This window comes from Octopus sinensis, linkage group LG8 (assembly GCF_006345805.1).
Source record: "Octopus sinensis linkage group LG8, ASM634580v1, whole genome shotgun sequence".
NCBI lineage: Eukaryota > Metazoa > Mollusca > Cephalopoda > Octopoda > Octopodidae > Octopus > Octopus sinensis.
The window spans coordinates 29,759,623-29,783,232 of record NC_043004.1 but is presented as its reverse complement, the minus strand read 5'-3'; the positions used below and the strand labels follow the sequence as shown (position 1 = coordinate 29,783,232).

Genomic DNA, 23,610 nt, shown 5'->3' with positions numbered 1-23,610 from the left:
TCTCTTATTTGTTTTGGCATGCATGGTTTCTGTAGCTGGATGCCCTTCCTAATGCCAACCATTTTACAGAATGTATTGGGTGATTTTTTTTTTTTTTTAGTACTGGCACCAGCACCGGTGAAGTCATCAAATAAATTGCAAGATAAGACAAAGTCCCCTCAGCTGGGGGAGTAGTATTGAGGGAGGTGGCTTTATGCCGGTTGATGAAGGGTTAAAAGAGTAATAGAGGGATAAAGATGCTGTAGAAGAGATACAGGGATTTCCCAGTTGGAGAAGAACAGAGAAGAAGACTTAGAAAGGAAGATAGACAAGGAGAGAATGGGAGAGATGGTGGTGGATATGTGTCAGTACGTACCCTCAAGGCACAGTGGGGGAGAATATTGGTGATGTAATACAGAGGTTTGGAGCTGATGCAGGGACAGATGGGAATATTTCATAAGTATATGAGGGGAGAGAGTTAGATAGCTTAAAAGTAGCTGTAGTAATTGAATTGGAGATATGTGGAGGCACATGGCCTAGTGGTTAGAGCAGTGGACTCATGGTCAAGGGATAGTGGGTTCAAATCTCAGACTGGGCGATGTGTGTGTTTATGAGCGAAACACCAAAGCTCCACGCGGCTCTGGCAGAAGGTAATGGCAAACTTCTGCTGACTCTTTCGCCACAGCTTTCTCTCACTCTTTCCTCCTGCATCTTGCAGCTCACCTGTGACGGACTGGCGCCCTGTCCAAGTGGGGAACCTATATGCCAAAGAAAATGGGAAACTGGCCCTTATGAGCCAGGCATGGCTCGAGAAGGAAAAATGGGAGATATCAGAGTGGCTCAGGGGAAGGGGAGTTATGTTAAATATATGAGGGCATTGGGAGAGATAGGGGCTGAAAGAAGTGCAAGGATGGAGTATAGAAAACAAGGGAGAACATCACTGGAAAAAGATAATGAGGAATGGAAGTGATGCTGGGAAGAGGGAGGAAAGAAGAAGGTAACAAAGAGTGGGTGCTTAGCATGTGTCTGTTCTGCTCTAAGGTGATTCCACCAGAGAATTACATTAACCCTTTAATGTTCAGATATTTCTGTCAAATGTAATACTTATTTATTCACATTGTTTTAAATTGATCATACATTATCTTGTAGCTTTGAGATTTTAATGATGTGATTGTTTATTTTTAGAATGACACAGCAGGGTAGGTATGGGAAACTAGATCTGGCTGGTTTGAGCATAAAACAAGAAGAACAATTAGGCTGGATATAAACAATTTCAATGCTGAGGAGTTAAATGATAGCCTGTGGAGTACTTAATTCTGTACACTTTATACTTTAATTGATCAAATAACTGAATCATGAATGGAAATTCCAACCAGGATTTAGTTCTGTTATGAGTAACATGCTTAAAGTATTAGTTGCGACAAATTAAAATGATTATAAACTGTATACACACACACACACACACACATACCCATACATACACACATATATGTTACACTTAACAATATATATTTCTTTATTTCTACTTTGTGATAAGTAGTTCATAGGCACACTCCTCTCTGTACCCTTTCTGCAACTTTGTATTGGTCTCTGAGCAAGTTTGCGACATTTTAATAATGATTATAAACTGTATACACACACACACACACACACATACCCATACATACACACATATATGTTACACTTAACAATATAATATTTCTTTATTTCTACTTTGTGATAAGTAGTTCATAGGCACAGGAGTGGTAAGTAGCTTGCTTACCAACCACATATTTCCGGGTTCACTTGTACACTTGTGTGCGGCTCATACACTCCTCTCTGTACCCTTTCTGCAACTTTGTATTGGTCTCTGAGCAAGTATTGCCATGACAACTTTCTGTCATGATCAATGTGATGATCACACGCTACACACCTTCCTTCCAAGTACTGCTGTAAACAGCAGTGGTAAGCCTTGAACGTTAAAATTCAGTGTGCATGCACAACAGAGTTCAAGGTCAATCTTTGCCAAGCAGCTTTACTCTGCATGCTTTAGCTTCGTTACTATGGCAACATTTCAGATACTTATTGATCAGACCTCATACATACAGTGGAAGCCATAGGAGTGTTACATGTAAGTCACTTATGTGAGGAGTGTTACATGTGAGTCACTTATGTAGGCCAATAGGAGTGTTACATGTGAATCACTTATGTAAGTTGGAAGGAATGTTTCCTATATGTAACGGGTTCGAGTTAAAACATAATGTGTGTAGTTAACATTTTTTTAAAGACAATTCATAGAAAGAATCCATTTTCAGTGATTTCTTAAAAAGGTGTGAATAAAGAATATTCAGAAGGCAAGTTTATAAAAGAAAAACATTGACATATATTCAGTAGTGTAATGAGTGCTAATAAGTGGCAACAAGGATTAATCTTGCATATGAATGGGAACCAAATATATGTGTATGTGAGACAGGAAAAATTCACAAGACTTACTACTATATACACTGAGGTTTAAATGAAGGAGAGTGGAAGCTGATATCAATCAAAGGAGTTGCATGCAGTTGGTAGTGGACACAGAAAATGTAACATGTCAAAGAAAGCAATGTTGCTTCTATGCTGTCAAATCTGCAACTAGTTTGAAACTGCCGCTTCGCTGCAGCAGTAAGTTCCTTCAGCTAAAGCCGATCACTGCTGTTTTATTCATATGCTTCCAGCTATGATTGGCTGGAATCTTCCACTGTACAACTGAACTATGTCACAGTAACAAAATAGATCATTCCTGTCTTGCTACTCTACCCCACTGCAGACAGCAAGTCAATATAAATAAGAAAGAGGAAGGAGAAGAATGCAAAGCAAAGGAATGAAAAAATACAAAGCAAAATATTCCAAACAGTGGCAAAAGAAAAATATACATTGTATACGTGAGAAGTCACAAAATGTTCAAACACTGAAAAAAAAAAAAACAGCATGAATGCATTAAGAAAAAAATACAAGCATACAAATAGAAAACAGTTAAATGAACTTAGAGCCAGTTCATAAACAAATAGTTTCACAAAATCTCTCAGGCCAATGGACACGACAACCACTGTGAGTTGTCACAATGTATTTTGATGAAGGTGGGGGAGATGTTTGTGGGGCAGTATGTGTAGGGGGTGTAATATATGTGGGGTGTATGTGGCTCCAGGATATTAGTATCTGTGTACGCTTTCACTCTCCTTCATATAAACCTCAGTGTATATAGTAAGTCAAGCGATTCTTTCCTGGAATGTCCCAGTGAAAACTTTAGTAAAATGTAAACATAATAGACCTGACATAATGATTTGGGATAAAGAAGGGAAACTGTGTACAGATGTGGAAATTTACTGTCCAGCGAATGTTAACATAAAGCTAAAGATCAGCAAAAAACAAAATACTTACACTGAACTATTGAGAAAATTTGCAGTTACTCCATCCAAATTATAAGTTTAGGTTTATACCTGTAATTATTGGGGCACTGGGATATGTAACACACTGCCTAAATACCAATCTTGAGAATTTAGGCTTCTCAAAACCAGAAAAGAGAAAGCTGATTTGAAGACTATAGGTACAATTCCTCACTGGAACTGTAAAAATCTGTAAAACTTTCCAGAAGTTTATCATTTAAGTATATATGAACATGCCTAGATATGCAACTATATGCATGAGAAGACATATGTAAAACAAAATATACAAATCTGCACACATACATACATACATACATACAAACAAAAATACCCTGTTGATATTGTTGAAATTCCAACAAAGGAACCTTGGATCTAGGTTAGAAACCAGCTCTTTCTCTATTGGCAAGAAATCTTGAAATAAAACTAAATTATCACACACACACACACACACACACACACACACACACACACACACACACATAGCCATACAATTATATACATACATGTATTCTATCATATATGACTACCCCATTGATGTTGTTTAAATTCTAATGAAAGAAATTTGTTACTGATATAGAAACCAGTTTTATTTATTGGTGAGAAATTCGAAAAATAAAACGTAAATAGACACATGTTCCTCTGTGGTATGGGCACAAATATATTGAGACATACATTTACATATATGCATGACCTAACTCACGTTGCCACAAATAGATCAACACAGGCTGCATATATGCACACACTAATTTGTTTACCTAATCACGAACCACTTGAACATATGCACCTACATACATGCACACATACATACATACATACATACATACATACATACATATATACATACATACATACATACATACATACATGCATACATACATACATATATACATATATACGTACGTACATACAAATGTACATACATACACACATACACTCACACACACACTTCACAAGTATATCAACACATTCACCTACATATATGTATAATCATATCAAAGGGAAATGGAAATTAATAGAAATTTTCATTTCCAGTGGACTAGCGTGTAAAAATTTAGTCCAAATACTATGTATTAGTCATAAAATACAGTGTACATTTAAACACATAGGGAATCCATTCACGGGATTTCAACACACTAGAAAGAACAGCTAGGTTCTATAACCACAAAATTAGGGATAAAATTCAACAGGAACGAAATGAAAAAAATAAAAGCATTTTACCATCTAAAATGGTAAAATGCTTTTATTTTTTCATTTCGTTCCTGTCGAATTTTATCCCTAATTTTGTGGTTATAGAACCTAGCTGTTCTTTCTAGCGTGTTGAATCCTATGAGTGGATTCCTTATGTGTTTATATATATACATACTTTCACTCACACACTCATAAGCCATTAGAACAGTCTTAAACAAAAGAGCCTTGTCTCTTTCTTAATGGCTAATTTGAATTCTGTGATGAAGAAGAACTGTGAAGAATCTCAAAGATAACCACCCAAAGATAACCAAACACATTTACAAGTCTACACAGTTGCAAGGTTTTATTGTCCACATCTGATTTTATAGCTTATCCAAGAAGGGTCAATATTTCTGTTCTTTCTAGGACCTCCATGACAAAGGAGATTAATACATTCAATCTCCAGTTTGAACAACATTGCAGATAAATTTGAGAAGATTGATGCTCTGGGGAGTAAGGACTGGGAGAACTGGTGAGTGTAGGGGCAGTAGTTGAATAGAAAAGGTGATGAAAGGTGGCAAGTTGGCAGAAATGTTAGCATGCCGGGCAAAATGCTTAGTGGTATTTCGTCTGTGGTATTTCTGAGTTCAAATTCTGCCGAGGTCAACTTTGCCTTTCATCCTTTCGGGGTCGATAAATTAAGTACCAGTTACGTACTGAAGTCGATATAATCGACTTAATCCGTTTGTCTGTCTTTGTTTGTCCTCTCTGTGTTTAGCCTCCTGTGGGCAATAAAGAAATAAGAAAAGGTGATGAAAGGAGAGATGGGTGAGTCAGAGAGCTAAGAGTGAGAGGGAAGAAACTGATTACACTGTGTAACAATTTTTTTTCTTTTTTTGCCTTTGGTCAGTGTTATTTCCTATTTGCTTTTATTTAGAAATCAAAGGAAATGACTACTACTCCCTTCAGACTTTGTCTTTGTGACTTCGACATCAATGCTTTGAAACCAACCTATTTTCCATTACATTTAAGACAGATTCAGCGCTGAGTTGCTGAAGCAGAAGTATTGTTATAGCAAATATTCTGCTCAATACCACAGATTTGTTTGTCAGTTGCTTGACCTTAACCACTTGAGCATGTCCCTTAGTGACTGACGATATGTGCATCTCTGATCATAAGCAGGAGTAGTGGGGAACATCATAGCCATTTGTTGAGAGAGATTTTGGGGTGTTTGAATAAATGTAACAAAAGCAGTCTGAAGGAAATGTTAACCAATTTTCAAACTTTCTAAGGATAAGCAAATAGGAAATAACTGTTGCTATCCAAAGACAAAAATCATGTTACACAGTGTTATATAATTCAATATGTGACTTTTTGGTGAGAGAATTTTTTCTCTTTTATTTATTTTGTTTTCTTTTTGTGAAGTTAGTAACAAATAATACTTGAAATTGATAATCATTGAATTGAGGATGTGCTGCTGTTATTGTAAGAAATTGTAAACTAGCTATTTGAGTATTTATAACACATCTATAACAAATGAGAAGATCCACATTTTAGAGAAAATTTTATGTTTGTCTTATAAGATGATTTATTGAAACTAGTGGAGTAGCCAATAGATATAGAAAAAAACTATTTATTTGTATAACTGACAATGTGAATATGACTAATTTAAATATATTCCTGTTCAACAACTTATTGAGGTCAATATTGTTGAAATATCAGCCAAGTAAACACTTCACAAACTATTGAAGAGCATTGCATAGCAATAAATGCAATAAATATTTCAAGTGATTGTATAAAAATATATGAGTGCATTCGTCTTTAACCCTTTTAGCATTCAGATTATTTTGTCACATCTAAAGCTTATTTCTTCACATTACTTTAAATTAATGATGCATAATCTTGTAGCTCTAGCATTTCAATGATATGGTTATTTTATTTTTAGAATGACATTGTTGGATAGCTAGGAGAGGTTGGATATTTTGATTATATATGTATATCTTTAAACACTAAAATGTTAGACATGACCTTACCATGGCTTTTTAACTTGCGAAGAATGAATACATCTGGTGCGTGTACATACATCATCATTGTCATTGTTATTGCCATCATTGTCATCATTTAATATCCATCTTCTATGCTGGCATGAATTTGTCAGTTTGAAAAGATCTGATAAGCCAGAAGACTACATTGAGTGTTCTGGGTGCTTTTTTTTTTTTTTGTGGCACCAGCACTAGTGAGGTTGTCAAGTAGCTAACAAGACAAAGAAAAAAGATAGAAGCTTCCTCAACTGAGTGGGGTTGTAGTAGAAGTGGAGGTGGTTTTATAACAGTTGTTGAGAAGTTAAAGTATAATGTTTATGCTTATTGACTCATCAAACCCAATCTGTCCACTTCAAACTTTCTCTCTCATATTTCCAACACTCATTTCACCATCACCCTTTCTTACAATGATAATATTCAGCTGTTGTAATCATGTGAGAACAAAATCTGCACAGATTCAATCCCATTTGTGCTATCAGTGACCTCCCCTCCCCACTGGAATTACTTCCTTTAACCCTTTGTGGGCAGGTGGGGTTGGAATTACACAAAAGGCATTATATAGGAATGGATGGGTGAAGCTGAAATGCAAATAAAGATGTCAGTGGCAAGATATCAGTGATAAGATGTCAGAATGTATTCTCAGAGTGAATATGAGAAAGAATATGGACTAAGGATGGAACCGTGTGGGTGAACAAGTTCATAGTAGTGTGAAAGGAGAGTGACAGATTGTTAGAGATAGGATTTTAGGTGAATACAGTGAAAGGAATAAGGGGAAGAATGTGGCCAATGGTAAATATCATGAGAGTGATAACAGACATGGAGAGGTCAGAGGTACATAAAAGTGGCTATAGTGAGTGGGAAAAAAGATGGGTGGTGGAGGCAGTAGATAAGAGATATAGAAGGGTGTTGAGAGGGATACTTGATACCAGAGAGTATTGAAGATAAGATATGGCAGTTTTCGAGAATAACTCAGAGGAGAGGGAGAAGTAACTGGAGGCACAGAAAGGTATGAGCAAAGAAAATAAGTGGGAAGGGATGATATTGAGATAAGGGATGGATATTAACCTTTCATGGGCCGACAGGACCCCAGCAAATTTTAAAAGTTAAGCTAATTTTGCATTTTTTATCTAAATGATTTTATATCTCATGACTTTTATTGTCAATAGTATATATATGCACATACAAATTTTGAGTTAAAAATTTCCAGTCATATAGATGTTATAGCATAAAATATGGTAATTGGGGTTCAACTGGACACCATTGGCTTTCTGGGAAATTATTTTCTTCTGTTCTTTTTTCAGATATTCTGATGAACTATGAGTCAATTTTCTTTGTATTTGTACTGGTATGAATCAATATATTAAATAATTTCGTTTTATTTTATATTTAGTGCTACATGTATAGTTTATAAAACTATAAAAAATGTTGATTTCTTTCAATACAGGTTTTTTTTCAGTCAATAGATTATATTTTAATTCCCTTCCATTAAACGCTAATAATTATAAATATATACCTATAAGATGCTAAATTTCTTGATCTGTATCATGCACTGACACATATATGCAAGATTAAACAAATATTACTTTGTGGATAGTGCAGAAATGCTCAAAAATAAAAGGGGTTCTTCTGCCTTTGATTCAGCAAACCATTGAAGATGTGACAGCTAGAGAGAGAGAGAGAAAGAGATGACAGCACTACAAGTCAACTGGTACTAAATTTCAGCTGAGTGGAGTAACAACATGAAATGAAGTACCATGCTCAAGGACACAATGCATTGGCCTCTCCAGAAATCAAACAACAATCTTATGATCATGAGCTCAACACTGCTATTAAATAAATGATGTGTGTGTGTGTGTGTGTGTATGTGTGAGTGTGTGTTATTATCGTCACTTAACATCCACTTTTCCATGCTTGCATGGGTTAGACAGAAGTTGGTAAGGTGGATTTTCTACAGTGAGATGCCCTTCTTGTCACCAACCTTCACCTGTTTCCAAATAAAGTAATATTCCCCATGGCCAGACATTTTTCCATGGAAGACTGGAAATGAAGGACATCAAACCCATATCAGCATGAAAAATGAACGTTAAATGATGATGAAGATGATGATAAATATACATATCTATGTCTATAAAATTCACTGTGTGTATGTGTGTATGTGTGTGTGTGTGTGTGTGTGTGTGTGTGTGTGTGTGTGTGTTTTTCCTCTCAGCACAATCAAACTGTTGCATCAAGCTGTACCAAATTTAGCATGAAGGTTTTTCATTACCCAGGGAAGATTCTAGGGGAGTCAAATTTTGGCCCTTGCCCATATGGACATACAACCCTTCCATTTTTTTTTTTGTTTTTTCAGCATATTCCTATGTTTTTGTTGTGGGAGATTCTGAATTTGCAAAAAACCATGTTTTCAAAATTCTAAATTCCCCACTCACACCAAATTTTAAATTTTTAACTTTTTTCAAATTTTTGTTTCTTTTTCAGTCTATGTGGAAAAATACAGAGATTAAGAATATTGGAAAAACAATTTTTAGTTTCGAATTTTCAATGAAGAACTTCAAAATTGATCCATACACCCCTCGCCACCCCATCCTATTGTCTAAAACTGAAAATGAACTGCTAAAAATAACAGCTAAACGTCGTCTGGAAAATTTCTGTGGTTGTGTGTGTGCATGCACAACGACTTCTACAGCTGATGCCAACGAACAGAGAAAGTAAACAGAAAAACAGTCATTCACATTAATCAAAGTCATACAATATGTTTGTGTTGGTCTGATAAGTTAATTTAAAGTTAGGTGTACATAACATATAGGAATGATTTATTTCTAAGATGCTGGCATATCATTATAGCAAATATTCTGCTCAGTAGCACAGATTTTCTGGTCAGTTGCTTGACCATAATCACTTGAGCCTGTTTGGTCTGTTCCTTAGTGACTGATAATATGTACATCTCTGATCATGAGCAGGTGTAATAGGGGAAGCATCATAGCTATGTGTTCAGAGGGATTCTTTGGGGTTTGAGTAAATGTAACAAAAGCAAAGTTTGGAAGAAATATTAACTATTTTTCATACTTTCTAAAGGTAAGCAAATAGGAAATATCAGTTGCTACCCAAGGACAAAAGTCATGTTACACAGTGTAATATTAAATTCTATTAATATGGAATGCCTCAGATACATAGAGCTCAAACCAACCAGCACCACCTTTATATAGCTGTGCATTACATACAATGGACCAATGTTATTATCAGTGACAGATTGTTAAAATTTAGCTAAAGAAGTCCAACACTTATTTTTATGTCTAAAAGTAGATTTCTGATTATTCCAGTGAAGGTTGAATGAAGAAGAGAACATACCAATATAAAAATTTTTTACACAAAATATAGTAATAGAGCACTTAAACACAATATTTTTCTTGAGGCGTTGATTATTGACTGAGTATGGTGATTTATCAAGACAGTTACATAAAGTAAGGTTAGTTCAGTTATTGTAGATATACTGAGTCCAGCTTGCTTTCATTAGTAGGCCTATTATTAGAATTAAATGCATCAATACATTGATCATTTGCATTAATTATGGTATTGTGGTTATTTGGATGGCTGAGAGGTACTATTACATAGATGTGGTCAGTAATTATAGAATTATTAGTTATATAGTTTAATTTATCACAGTTATATCTTGCTAATATATTCAGCAATATTTGGCATAGTAGAGTAAGCTAGTTTAACTGTATGTCTATTAAGTTTTATAATATGGACTGGATGCATGAAAGTGTTTATCTAAAACCAGAAAAATATACCAGCCATGTTTGAAGCAACGTTTAGACCAAAGTTTGTGTGGTGGGGTGAACCACAAAATATGCTTGTGTAATATATTTTTGCTTTTAAACTTATTTTAATTAAATGTAGTAGGATCTAAAGCAATTTGGTTTTTATTTATATTCCCTGCTTTACTATGGTAATGGCTATTGACCCAATGACCCACAGACATACTTACCTGTCGGCGTAATTACTCTGGTAAAAATTCTTTTATATTATTTTCTTGTATTTTTATATAGTTTTACCTTATTTTATTTTTTATTTCATCCCTTGTTATTTCTTCCTGTTATTTTGCTTAAAATAATAATACAAATGAATTTCTTAATTTCTATTTAACACTTTAAATTAATTGATACGAGGGGGTTCATATGAAAAGAAAATTTCTTCTCTAATAAATAGTAACACAATATATCTTTACTGTGATGTTTACCCTTTACTGACCAAATCAATGTAATTTTGTCCAGTTCTTGCCTTCTATGCACTGTATATATAAAGAGTAAATTGTGTTTTATATTTGGCATTGAACTGTTGATGTAACTATAATGTTCTGGTGACCTGCTGAACTATGTTTCTTTATTTGCATTAATTTGTGAATATACAATGGTATTGTATAATACTGAGCAAACATATTAATGCAGATGTGTATGCATAATTTCTTGCATTACAAAATTACTGCATGAAGAAGGTTGTAAAATAGCTGTAATCCTGCAGAAGTCACATTGCTAAATATACTCACCTCTCATATCGCTTGAATTTATGTTTTTATATATTTATCACAGAATAATTTTTATTGATCAGATTTTCTAGGTTTTCAGTTACATGGCCATATTACATTTCACTACTTAGAAATTGATTACAATGTGAACTGATAGCCGAATCCGTATAAGGTGCTGTCTGTCATAGCCACACGTTTCTCTGAATCCATAAATTATACTACTCCTTTATACACACACACACACACTTATATATATGTATGTATGTATGTTATGTATGTATTATTTATGTATATATTTATATTCTTCTATTTTAAAATTTTATTTTATATGTATGTGTGTGTGTGTGTGTGTGTGCATATTCTTTATTCTTTTATTTGTTTCAGTCAGTTGACTTCAGCCATGCTGGAGCACCGCCTTTAATCAAACAAATTGACTCCAGGACTTATTCTTTGTAAGCCTAGTACTTATTGTATCAGTCTCTTTTACTGAAGCGCTGAGTTACAGGGATGTAAATGCACCAACGTCAGTTATCAAGTGATGGTGAGAGGACAAACACAGATGCACAGCCATATACATGTGTATATATATATATATATATATATATATATATATATATATATAACAGGCTTCTTTCAGTTTCTGTCTACCAAATTCACTCACATGGCTTTGGTCGACCTGAGGCTATAGTAAAAGACACTTGCCCAAGATGTCACACATGGTGACAAAAGTGATAATATATGATTATTACAATAAAAATATGATTTCGGAACTCCTTCATCTATGGGTACATGATTACAGCAATAAGTGAAACTACTTAAGCCACAATTGTTCCTTCAAGTAGGTTTGAAAATTATTTTTAAGACAGAGTTAATCGTGACCGAATATTTTTATGGCACTTGAAGCAACAATCTAAATTTAGTAAATTTATCTCTTTGAAGACAATGAATAAATTTAGCATTAGTGCCAAAGTTTTCATAGAAACTCTGCAAGCATCAACATGATTAATTCTGTTTTAAATAAAGTAAACAGAACTTTTCTTTGAATAGAATATTACTAAAAAATAATATCTCAGGTTGAATTACTGACCAATACACAATACCAGTGATAAGATTTCCCTACATATATATGCACATATACTTCATCAAATGTGACAGAAACAAGGAAAACCTTATTCATAAATATTATTCCTGATTTTCCCCATTCACAATCAAATACAAACATTTCTTTTAGTCAAATTCCATCCCTATGTCAGCTGAAAATGCTGCTATTAATTCCAGTTGATTTTTGGCATTGTTAGCATTTTCAGCATAAATCTTGAGGTCATCCACAAAAAAATAATGAGTTACTTTAATATCTCTAGCAGTTGCAGACCCTAGCATGTAGCAATTTGTTGCAGCAATGATAATGTCAAAATGAACAGAATTACAGAGAAGCTATCTCCTTGGAATATTCCCATTGAAATATTTATAACTTTGGCAACAATCTTTCCACTCCCAGTTCCAAGTGTAAGAACTGTTGCCAAGGTCTTTATGATCCTTTTTGTGATACTCACAAAGACCCAGGTCATTGTGAGCCAAATGTTGACACTTGAGCGGCCATAAGTGGGAAACAGAATCAAATGCCTTCCTAAAATCAGGCCATACTGTTTCAAGGCTCCTATAATGTTTTTTCACATCAGACAGTACAGCTTTATTTATCAAAAGTTGTTTGGCACATCCCCACATTCCCTTCTTTCCAGCAGCCTGCTTATCAGTCATTATGTTGCTGAACTCACAATGATCCTAGAGGAATTGGTTGAGGCAGCTTGTGTACATAATGTTCAGGCAAGCAATGGGCCTATAGTTTTCAGCCAATTTGGTGGTTTTATTCTTGGCTACAAGATTTGTCTGTGCTATAGCAAGTGAATTTGGTATGTCAATCTGTTCTTCTATATCATACATGTTAGTGGTCTCCAGTAAAATGTCAGCCTCTTATACCAGTATCCAACTATTAGGTCCCTTCCAGGTACCTTCCTATTATGCAATTTATCTACAACTATGGTGGAAGTTTCTGGATCAATTATAGTTTTACTGTTGATGTTGATAAAGTATTCTCTCCTTATTGTATTTAGCATTGATGCATTGAGGTTGAAATCCTTCATTTCAACCTAGAGTTTCAACCAGAATGATTCAAGATTTTTTTGAGAGGGGAATTTCTTAATGGTAATATTTTCCTTCCTCGTGTCTCTGTATAATGTTTGTGGATTTGAAGCAAACTGGTGATTTATACAGGCTTATTGAAAAATTCACCTGCAGTAGAAAAGATTTTCATTTGGCACCCTGAGTTCAAGTCTTAGAGCAATGATTCCCAACCTGAGGTCCATGGACCCCTGGTGGTCTGCAAAGGTAGTACTAGGGGTCCATGAACTAAATTCAAATTTCATACATATATACATATATGCATATATATATATATATATATATATATATATATCATCATGATCATGATCATGTATATATGTATATATGTATATATATATATATGTGTGTGTGTGTGTGTGCATGTGTGTATGTGTGTATATATATATATATATATATATATATATATATATATATATATATATATATATATACATATATATATATAAAATACAAAAATGGGACAAGAACGCAAAACATCCAGACAGATGATACAAAGAAAACAAGGACGGGTTATTCAGAGTTTTTTATCCTCAGTCGAGTTCCAGATTATCTTTGCAATTTCGGCTGGTTATACTCAAGATTGCTCCAATCTGGCCAGCCCCAAGGAAAAACTAAGCTAAGAGCATTAGATTCCTTGGAAGAAAGCAGCAAACGTATACAAAAACAAGGACGGAAAAAAATTGGAGAAATGTTTCACAAATACAAATGCAATTAACAGGACATAACAACAAGTGTCTTTCAATTAAGGATGAATTAAATTAATCTGGCATGTGTGGAAGTAAAGCCTTACAGCATGGACATAAGATTTAACAAGCACAGGGAGGAATATAGATATTGTATGGATGGTAGTCAAACCATGAAAGAAAGGTCAGGCCTGGGCGAACACCGGTCATGTAGGGAGAGAAGAGAGAGAGGTAGAGGCAGAGGGATAGAAGAATTAAGGAGGGGCAAGGAAAAAAATGAAAGGGACACAGTCAAGTGAAAGAGGAAGGAAAGTGAGCATGAAGAGAAGGCCAGGAAATGTGAAAGAAGGGGAACTAAAGAACGATGAGTGGAATGAATGAAGTGTGAAAAGGCTGAAAGAAAGAGGGAAAGAATGAAAGAATAAAAAGAATAATAGAGTAATACAAAATTTAGATATATATATACTTACTTATAAGAGACCAAAGTGTACGTACGCTGCTATATTTTATAAATATAAAAAAAAAATGGGACAAGAACAAAAAACATCCAGACAGATAGGTGATACAAAAAAGGGGACAACAAAACATCCAGACAGACGATACAAAGAAAGCAAGGACTGGTCATTCGGAGTTTTAACAGGACATAACAACAAGTGACACACACATAAGGATAAGCATATTTAAAAGGGGTCCGTGGGAAAACTCATTTCAATAAAAGGGTTGGGAATCACGGTTTTAGAGTAATTAACCTTCCCTCAAGAGCTTGGTGTGAAGAGTCACCATACACTTTTGTTAATTTATCCATAAGATGTAATCGACAATGTGTAAACTTATTATTCCTCTTACATTTTATTATCATGGTTGACCATCTATTATGGTGGCACAGATTGTTGATGTTTTCTTCAGGTTTTGTTTTCCATCTAAGTTGTTTCTGTTTAGTAGTTTCTTTACCATGTATACTGCAGATTTCTCCTAGGTATTCTAGAAGAAAGATAGCAGCTGTATATGTGAGGGTATTAATATTCCAGTAATTAACATCACATGATTCCATGTGCTCTCAACTTTCAACATTAGTGTTGTGAGAATTTTTCTTAATCTTAAGAATGGTTTGTCACTTCACAACAGTTTCAAGAAAGGAGAAAAGTTTTCTGCAAACCCTGGTTCCAGGATATTTCTAAGTTGAATATATTCCACACTTGTCTCTGTTGACCCAATTACATTTGGGGGGGGGGGGGCATGAGAATATATGTATGTATGAATGTATGTATGTATGTATGTATGTATGTATGTATGTATGTATGTATGTATGTATGTATGTATGCATGCATGTATGTATGCACGTATACATGTATATTATCTTTCGTTTTGGGATTTGGTTTGCAAGATTCTTTATGTGAGTTCGTGTGTTGAAGTATGTACTGTTGTGTCTTGGGAGAGTCATGCTCTCCCCAGACACAACATTAAATGTATATTATATATATATATATATATATGTGCATATGTGTGTGTGTGTATTTTCAATATATGGAAAAGTGCTAAGGTAACTTACTTGGGGATAAGTTGTAAATGAATTTATACCATTTCCATGAAGCTTCTGCAAATATGCCAGCATCAGCTGGAGCAATGCCCTTAATATGGGAGATAAAATTGTTACTGTCTGTGCTATCTTCCTCTTCCCCCTTCATATCATCATCATCATCATTTTAATGTCCACCTTACCATGATTGCATGGAGTTCACTGAAGCAGTTTCTTCTCTATGCTCTTTCTGTCATCACACCATGACTTTGGTCTTAAGCCAATCTTCATGGTTGGACACATGGAAGATTGGGAATGACTGACACTGCTTGTATGACAATGATACAACTACTGCAGTGTTAAAACAAGGAGATACATCAGCATATGCGTGCACATGCACACACACATATGCACACAAACATACATTCACACACATATGCACACAAGCACACACACACACACACATAAACACTCACACACACACACTAAGAAATTAAAATATAAATCTGCAGAGTATAAATGGAAAAACACTAAATAGATTTTTTATTTTTATGTACTTATTTTGCAAGATTCTTGGTGTGAAATCATGTATTGAAACAAATATTGTTATATTTCAAGATGGTCATTTTTTTTTCTTGTCAAATAAACACAGAAAGACAGTATGTACTAAACAGAACAGGAAGAGACACATAGGATGAAGAGTCCTTGAAGAGATCACAGGATGTGTGACAAAAGGTTTCCAGACAAAGGGCTTAAAATAAGAACAATAATAAATTTGAAGTGTAGAACAAATATATAGTGTGTGTGTGTTTATTTAGTAAAAAAAATGAAAAAAATTAAATGAACAGGAGTGGCTGTTTGGTAAGTAGCTTGCTAACCAACCACATTGTTCCGGGTTCAGTCCCACTGCATGGCATCTTGGGCAAGTGTCTTCTGCTATAGCCCCGGGCCAACCAATGCCTTGTGAGTGGATTTAGTAGACGGAAACTGAAAGAAGCCTGTCATATATATGTATATATATGTATATGTATGTGTGTGTGTGTTTGTGTGTCTGTGTTTGTCCCCCTAGCATTGCTTGACAACTGATGCTGGTGTGTTTATGTCCCCGTCACTCAGCGGTTCTGCAAAAGAGACCGATAGAATAAGTACTGGGCTTACAAAGAATAAGTCCCAGGGTCGATTTGCTCAACTAAAGGCGGTGCTCCAGCATGGCTGCAGTCAAATGACTGAAACAAGTAAAAGATAGAAAGAAAGATAGAAATATAACTAAATAGATTGTTTGCTTGAGATCCCACACTAGGATGGTGGCTGTGGTCTTAAATCTGTATTGATTTCATATGGAAAGCATATTGTAACACTGAAGTAATATCTGCAGCAGATGAAAGAGGCCAGTAACTATCTTGCTCAAACTTGCAACCATGAAAACAACATCATTAGGATAGCTAATGAACTTAAGGAGAGACATGAACTAAAAGCTGATGCAAATCTCCTCCCAAAGAGCATTCTTAAATTTTTTTTTATCAGAACAACAACAACAACAACAAAAAAAATGGATCAATTCCTTAAGAAGAAAGTGCATGGGTATTAGGCACAAAACATGCAGGCCATAAAGGGAATAAATCATTTTAAAAGCTTGGCATGGAGTACTGTCAAGTTTATGATAGCTTATGTTGAAAGCTACCGCCATGCAATAATAACAAGGGATCCCTACTAATTACTTGCAGCATAAAAGCTAGAAAATATTGACAGACAGCAAGCGTAGGATGTGCAACTGAAGACAACAACTACATTATTGCCAACAGCAAGAAAATGTCTTCTAAATGCAATAGCCAGAACAGTCTGGAACAGAATACAAATGGAAAAAGAAGAAAACACCAACAGACAATGTTGACTATATTGAGACCGGTTGGATCAAAAGAATAGTGATGAACCTTAAAAATTAAAACATTCACCATGTTTAAAACAAAACTGATTAGATAATGTTGTGGAAATCAATTGCCATCTGAACGCTACTGTGATCAGAAAAATACAGGAGAGAGAAAGGATTATTGATAAGAAGTTTTCAAATCCAGTACCCAAGATACAATTTAAGTGTATTGTAAGAGCAACAGGATACATATCAATCCAAGTATGGCTGAACTTGGGTTTTGGGGAGAGAATACAATTCCTTAACTCATACACTTTAAATGATCACGTTATCTGGAACAAGAAAAAATCTACAAGACCTTTTAAAAGATGATCAATGAAACAAGATGCTTTCCTTTACAATCTTGCTAGCAAACAAGTGGTTGGCGAAAATGAATTCTAAATTATAAAGAGAAAAAGTAAACATGCATACATATGTAGGAATTCCTTCACAAAGCTTTGATTCTACTCACAAAGCTTTGATTGGCCCAAGGATATAGTAAAAGATACTCCCCAAGTGCCATGAAATGTGACTGAATTGAAAACTATATAACTACATTGCCTATATAAATTTAAATATTAATTTAAATATAATTAGTGGATCATATTTCTAATATATATAATTTTCTAGATGGTGTAATTTAATTGTTCATTTTCAATTGAAAAAAGGTAGTTTTTTTCTAATTTATATATATATATATATATATATATATATATATATATATATATACACACATATATATATATATATATCATCATCGTTTAACATCCATTCTCCATGCTAGCATGGGTTGGACGGTTCGACTGGGGATCTGGGAAGCCAGAAGGCTGCACCAGGCTCTAGTCTTATCTGGCAATGTTTCTACAGCTGGATGCCCTTCCTAACGCCAACCACTCCGTGAGTGTAGTGGGTGCTTTTTACATGCCACCTGCACAGGTGCCAGGCGAGGCTGGCAACGGCCACGGTCAGATTGGTGCATTTTACGTGCCACTGGCATGGAAGCCAGTCAAGGCGGCACTGGCATCGGCCACGATTCGGATGGTGCTTTTTACGTGCCACCGGCATGGAAGCCAGTCGAGGCGGCACTGGCGTCAGCCACGATTCGGATGGTGCTTTTTACGTACCACCAGTCCAGGGGTCCTGGCATCTGCCGGGTGCCAGTCATAGGATTAGTTCAATTTCGATTCCGATTTCACTTGCCCCAACAGGTCTTCGCAAGCAAAGGGGGGTTGGCATGGGTGCCTGTCGTTGGATGAGGTTCGATATCGACTTCGCTTGTCTCAACAGGTCTTTGTGTGTCCAAGGGAGGAAAGGCATGCATAAGTGGGCTGGACTCACTTGTCCTGCCTGTTCTTCTCACGCACAGCATATTTCCAAAGATCTCGGTCGCTGGTCATTTCCTCAGTGAGGCCTAAAGTTCGAAGGTCGTGCTTCACCACCTCGTCCCAGGTTTTCCTGGGTCTACCTCTTCCACAGGTTCCCTCAACTGCAAGGGATTGGCACTTTTTCACACACCTATCTTCATCCATTCTTGCCACATGACCATACCAGCGCAATCGTCTCTCTTGCACACCACAACTGATGCTTCTTAGGTCCAACATTTCTCTCAAGGTACTAACGCTCTGTCGAGTATGCACACTGACATTACACATCGACAGAGCGTTATATATATATATATATATATATATATATATCATCATCATCATCATTTCACATCCATTGTCCATGCTGGCAATGGGTTGGATGGTTTGACTGGGCTGGCATGCTGGAAAGGTGCACCAGACTCCAGTTTGATTTGGCATGGTTTTCTATGGCTGGATGCCCTTCCTAATGCCAACCATTCCAAGAGCGTAATGGGTGCTTTTATGTGCTATTGGCATGCATGCCAATTTGCATGCCATCAGTATCTGCCATGACTGTGATTTTGCTCAGCGTGATGGGTCTTCTTCTCAAGCATGACATAATGCCAATAGTCTAGTCATTGCTTCCGGGAGGCCCAACACTCAAAAGACACTTGGTCACTTTGCCTTCATGAGGTCCAATGCTCGGAAAGAACTCAGCAAGTTTGCTTTCGTGAGGCCCAATGAGAGGAACTCAGCCACTTTGCCTCTGTGAGGTCCAACACTGTATATATGTTGTGGGAAAGGTGTAGCAAAAGATGTTGAGGTAGTAGATGAAATAGGCATGAGGATGGCATCAAAGTAAAACAATGGGAAAGCATCGGATTGTGGTTTAGATAATTTTTTTAATCGACACTTGCATTTACTTGTATGCACCAAAAGTTTCACTACATGATATTACCAACTTGCTTTGAGTTGGCAAAGCAGAAAACAAACAAGAGAACTACTGCATCGATGTGATGAGGCAGAACTGGACATATTTTCTGTCTGTGTGTACATTGGTCATTGGGTGGTGTCTGTTTATGTTCTGCAACTGCTACTGTGTTGGGTCATTCATGCTGAATATGTGGTTCTATGTTGGCTGCTTGACTGGCTATCTCCTGGTGATGGCTATCTGCCTCTGTCATATGTCCGACTATATTTATAATGGTCATGACAGCTAGAAGGATAGACATACCACAGGAGTAATTTCTACTTATGTAGGTCACCTCCTGTCCACTTGAACCTTAAATGACACAGCTCAGGTCGTATGGAAATCCATCCATCATTTTTTGAATGGACAAAGAAATTTCTTTGTGCCTGTTCGGCCAGTGGTGAATCAGACAAGCAAGAATCCTTAGATTCGGTTTTGAACCTCAGCTCAGAAAAAGTAAGTGTTAGTTTTTACACATATATATATATACAAAATAAGGAAATGGAGAAGTACATCTTAATCAATAATCAACTAATTTAACTATTTAATTTTCAATTAAATATGAAAATCAGAGGTGTTACATTTTCATATTTAATTTAGTTTGTTCTTCATAATCTCTGAAGAGGCTTTGGGATATTTTTGTAAGTGTCTCATTTATAACTACTTATTAACCTATCACACATGGCTAATATGAGCATAATGAGGCACCCATATCTGCATGGCTGAAACAGCTGTAAGATGTAGTTTATATTTATATTTGTATTTATTTATATTCACTTATACATACTGTATCTTATTACTCATTGATGTACATTGTTTTGTTCTATATTATTATTGTGTTTGACCTTAATGTTCTTATGTAGTGGTTTAATAAATCATGTGATTGGGTATTATCTGGTAGTTGATTATTGATTAAGATGTATTTCTCCAGTTCCTTATGTTGTATTATTAATTTGTGGTAAAACATTTTACCTTTGCCCATATAATACAGTGCATCGCAATTCCTAACATTTATGTATTAACTTTGTTGGGTGCTTTACTAGCAGTATATTGGATACATGTTATCCCATGGTGGGTTGCACTCACAACCCCTATCTCAATTTGTAATTTTATATATATATATATAAATATATATATATATATATATATATATATATATATATATATATATATATATATATATATATATATACACGAGTGTAAGTCGTCTAAAAAGTCCGTAAGTCAGGAAAATGATGTAATAGAGTGGGTATGTTATCCGAAGTGTACAGTATTATATATCCATCACGCTGATCAGCCATTGATAATCACACCAGTAAGCAACTGGTACTTAATTTATCGACTCCGAAAGAATGAAAGGCAAAGTCTAACTCAGAACGTAATGACAGACGAAATACCTATTTCTTTACTACCCACAAGGGACTAAACACAGAGAGGACAAATAAGGACAGACAAACGGATTAAGTTGATTATATCGACCCCAATGCGTAACTGGTACTTAATTTATCGACCCCGTAAGGATGAAAGGCAAAGTCGACCTCAGCGGAATTTGAACTCAGAACATAGCGGCAGACGAAATACGGCTACGCATTTCGTCCGGCGTCCTAACGTTTCTTCCAGCTCGCCACCTTACAATGTTGATAATAATACATTGTACTTTTTGAACCGTAAGCAGGTGTAACGAAAGTTTTGAAAGGCGCGAAACAAATAACTATACCTGCTGGAAATAACAGTCAAATATTCCTGAAGCCACACCTTATCGTTTAATGAAATTACATAATGGACAGTGTTGCCCGGGGTAGTCTATTTCAGAAGAAAGGATGGTAGGGTCATAAGATGGATAGGCCTTTTAACAGGCCTAATTGGTCTATTGAAACAATTCTGTGCACATCCCCATGACAAAGAAATAACGTATTTCACTCAGAAACAAATATTTAGTGTTTGTTTGGAAATATTTTATCTAATAATCCTACACAGATTTCTCGACCTAGTTATGTGAACTTAGATACGTTATTTATTCATGCGCAATAGTTTTATATTACTTTCCTTTTAGATAATTACCACAGACCTCCTTATCTAAAAAATATTATAGTATTAATTGTTGCTCCACTTTGGTGTCTATATTGTACTTTTTCTCTCTCATCATATTTGATAGGAAATATGATAAAGAAGACATTATTTTTATAAAAAAAACATCTTTCTTAATTAAATATTTGTCCTTGAATAAATGGCTTTGTTGAACATGTTTATATTTTTAAATATCTATCTATACATTCATTATGTATGCATAAGCTTTTGTACATACATATGAATATACTTAACAAATGTAATATATGAGTGTGTGTGTCGTTTGTAAAAAAACATAAATCCGAAAGGAGCATACTCTTAGATATAGAACAGTGTATATTAAAAATGGGGAAGGCCGGTTTATGGGATTACCTTGGGTTCCTCGTCCATAAAGAACCTTTATTGACAGGAAACCTAAGGTAATTCCATAAACCGGCCTTCTCCATTATATATATATATGAGTGCGATAGTCGGCGTGAAACCGTCGGTAGCAATCTAACCAGCTATTTGCCATGACAAGTAATATTCTGTTGGACAATGTGTGCGTGTGTAATCAATTTACAACAACGATAGAAAATGACAAAGAAATAAAGTACAAGAGAGAAAAAGAAATTGTATGACAGCAATTTCGGAAGCTTGTTGCATTTTGCTGTGTAGTCCTTAATCTGCCCCCATCGAGCTACAAGTTGCACAAAAGTAATCAGTTCAACATCATAGATGTGAATCACTGATCCCTTTTATACAACAGCTTACTCTATAGCTATAGCTGTCAACCAAGGCCCTGTTCGAATCGTGGGAGTTCAAACTTACAACTATAAGATTTTGTAAACTTTTATTAATTTAATTTTGCCAGTTGGGGTATTTCAAGAGTTTAACTTCCATTTAATTTATTAATTTCATTTTATTTCGTTTACATAATATCAACATGTTCCTTTTTTTTTTGCGTTGTAGTTGATTTGCTTGAGGAAGAGGTGCAGTTAGTACCCTGACAATTGATCGATATTGGTGTTTCAACATCATTAGCTGGAGGTCTGCAGAAAGAGGTTTCAATGGGACGGCAGTTCCTAAGGTAAATAATAGAGAGCAAAAGTGTTCAGCGTAAAGTGTAGAGGGATGATGCTTTTATATAGTATTACAGTATGGCTTATTAAGGGAAGCGAACGAACTAATTATGATTAATGGCTTTCAGGACCATGATATTCTGTTCATGTGTCTCTAACGACATTATTTAGTGTATAGTTTCTTTGAAAGGCAATAGGGTGTAGTATGAATATGATACAGCTATTTATCGGCAGCTTCACTCACTAAATACAAGAAGCAACTTGCCTGATGTTGAGCAGAGGAGGATCAGAAAAAGAATTAAGGGAGCGTAGGATTTCTTTAATAGAGCAGTATATATGGAGGTGGACAATAGCAATTTAGTCAAAAAGACATACACATTCTCTCCTTAATTAACAGCAGGGACGACTCTTAATAAACTATAAAGGTAACCCCAAACATTCCATACCATTTCCGCGGGTGAGAGTAAGGCTGAGGCAGTGGAATAGCTAAAGTACCCCTTTACCAGCATCATTTAATAAACATGTCATCAGCGGAGCCCGTAAAACAGAACGAAATTAGCTGCGAGGGTCAATTTAATTATTGCTTATGAGATATTATCATTAGACTAGCAGTATCGCCCGGCGTTGCTCGGGTTTGTTTCGACCCGCTGGAATTGGAATTTTTGAAAAGTAAAAATTTTGCATTATGTAGCTTGTTTATTCTCTTCAAGTGAACATTTTCCTGGTTGAAATACACCGAAAAGTGGCGACACAGCAGTGAAAAATTCGT

The 23,610-nt window shown here is 35.5% G+C and overlaps 1 long non-coding RNA gene across 1 annotated transcript in view; it reads right to left on the bottom strand.

Annotated features, from left to right (window-relative positions):
- Positions 1 to 22,724: 22,724 nt before the first annotated feature.
- The window catches only part of LOC118764519, a 5,018-nt gene continuing 4,132 nt past the window's right edge, over positions 22,725 to 23,610 (bottom strand). The window contains exon 2 of the long non-coding RNA XR_005000329.1: positions 22,725 to 22,844. This is a non-coding gene — a long non-coding RNA (uncharacterized LOC118764519). The remainder of the gene's footprint in view (positions 22,845 to 23,610) is intronic.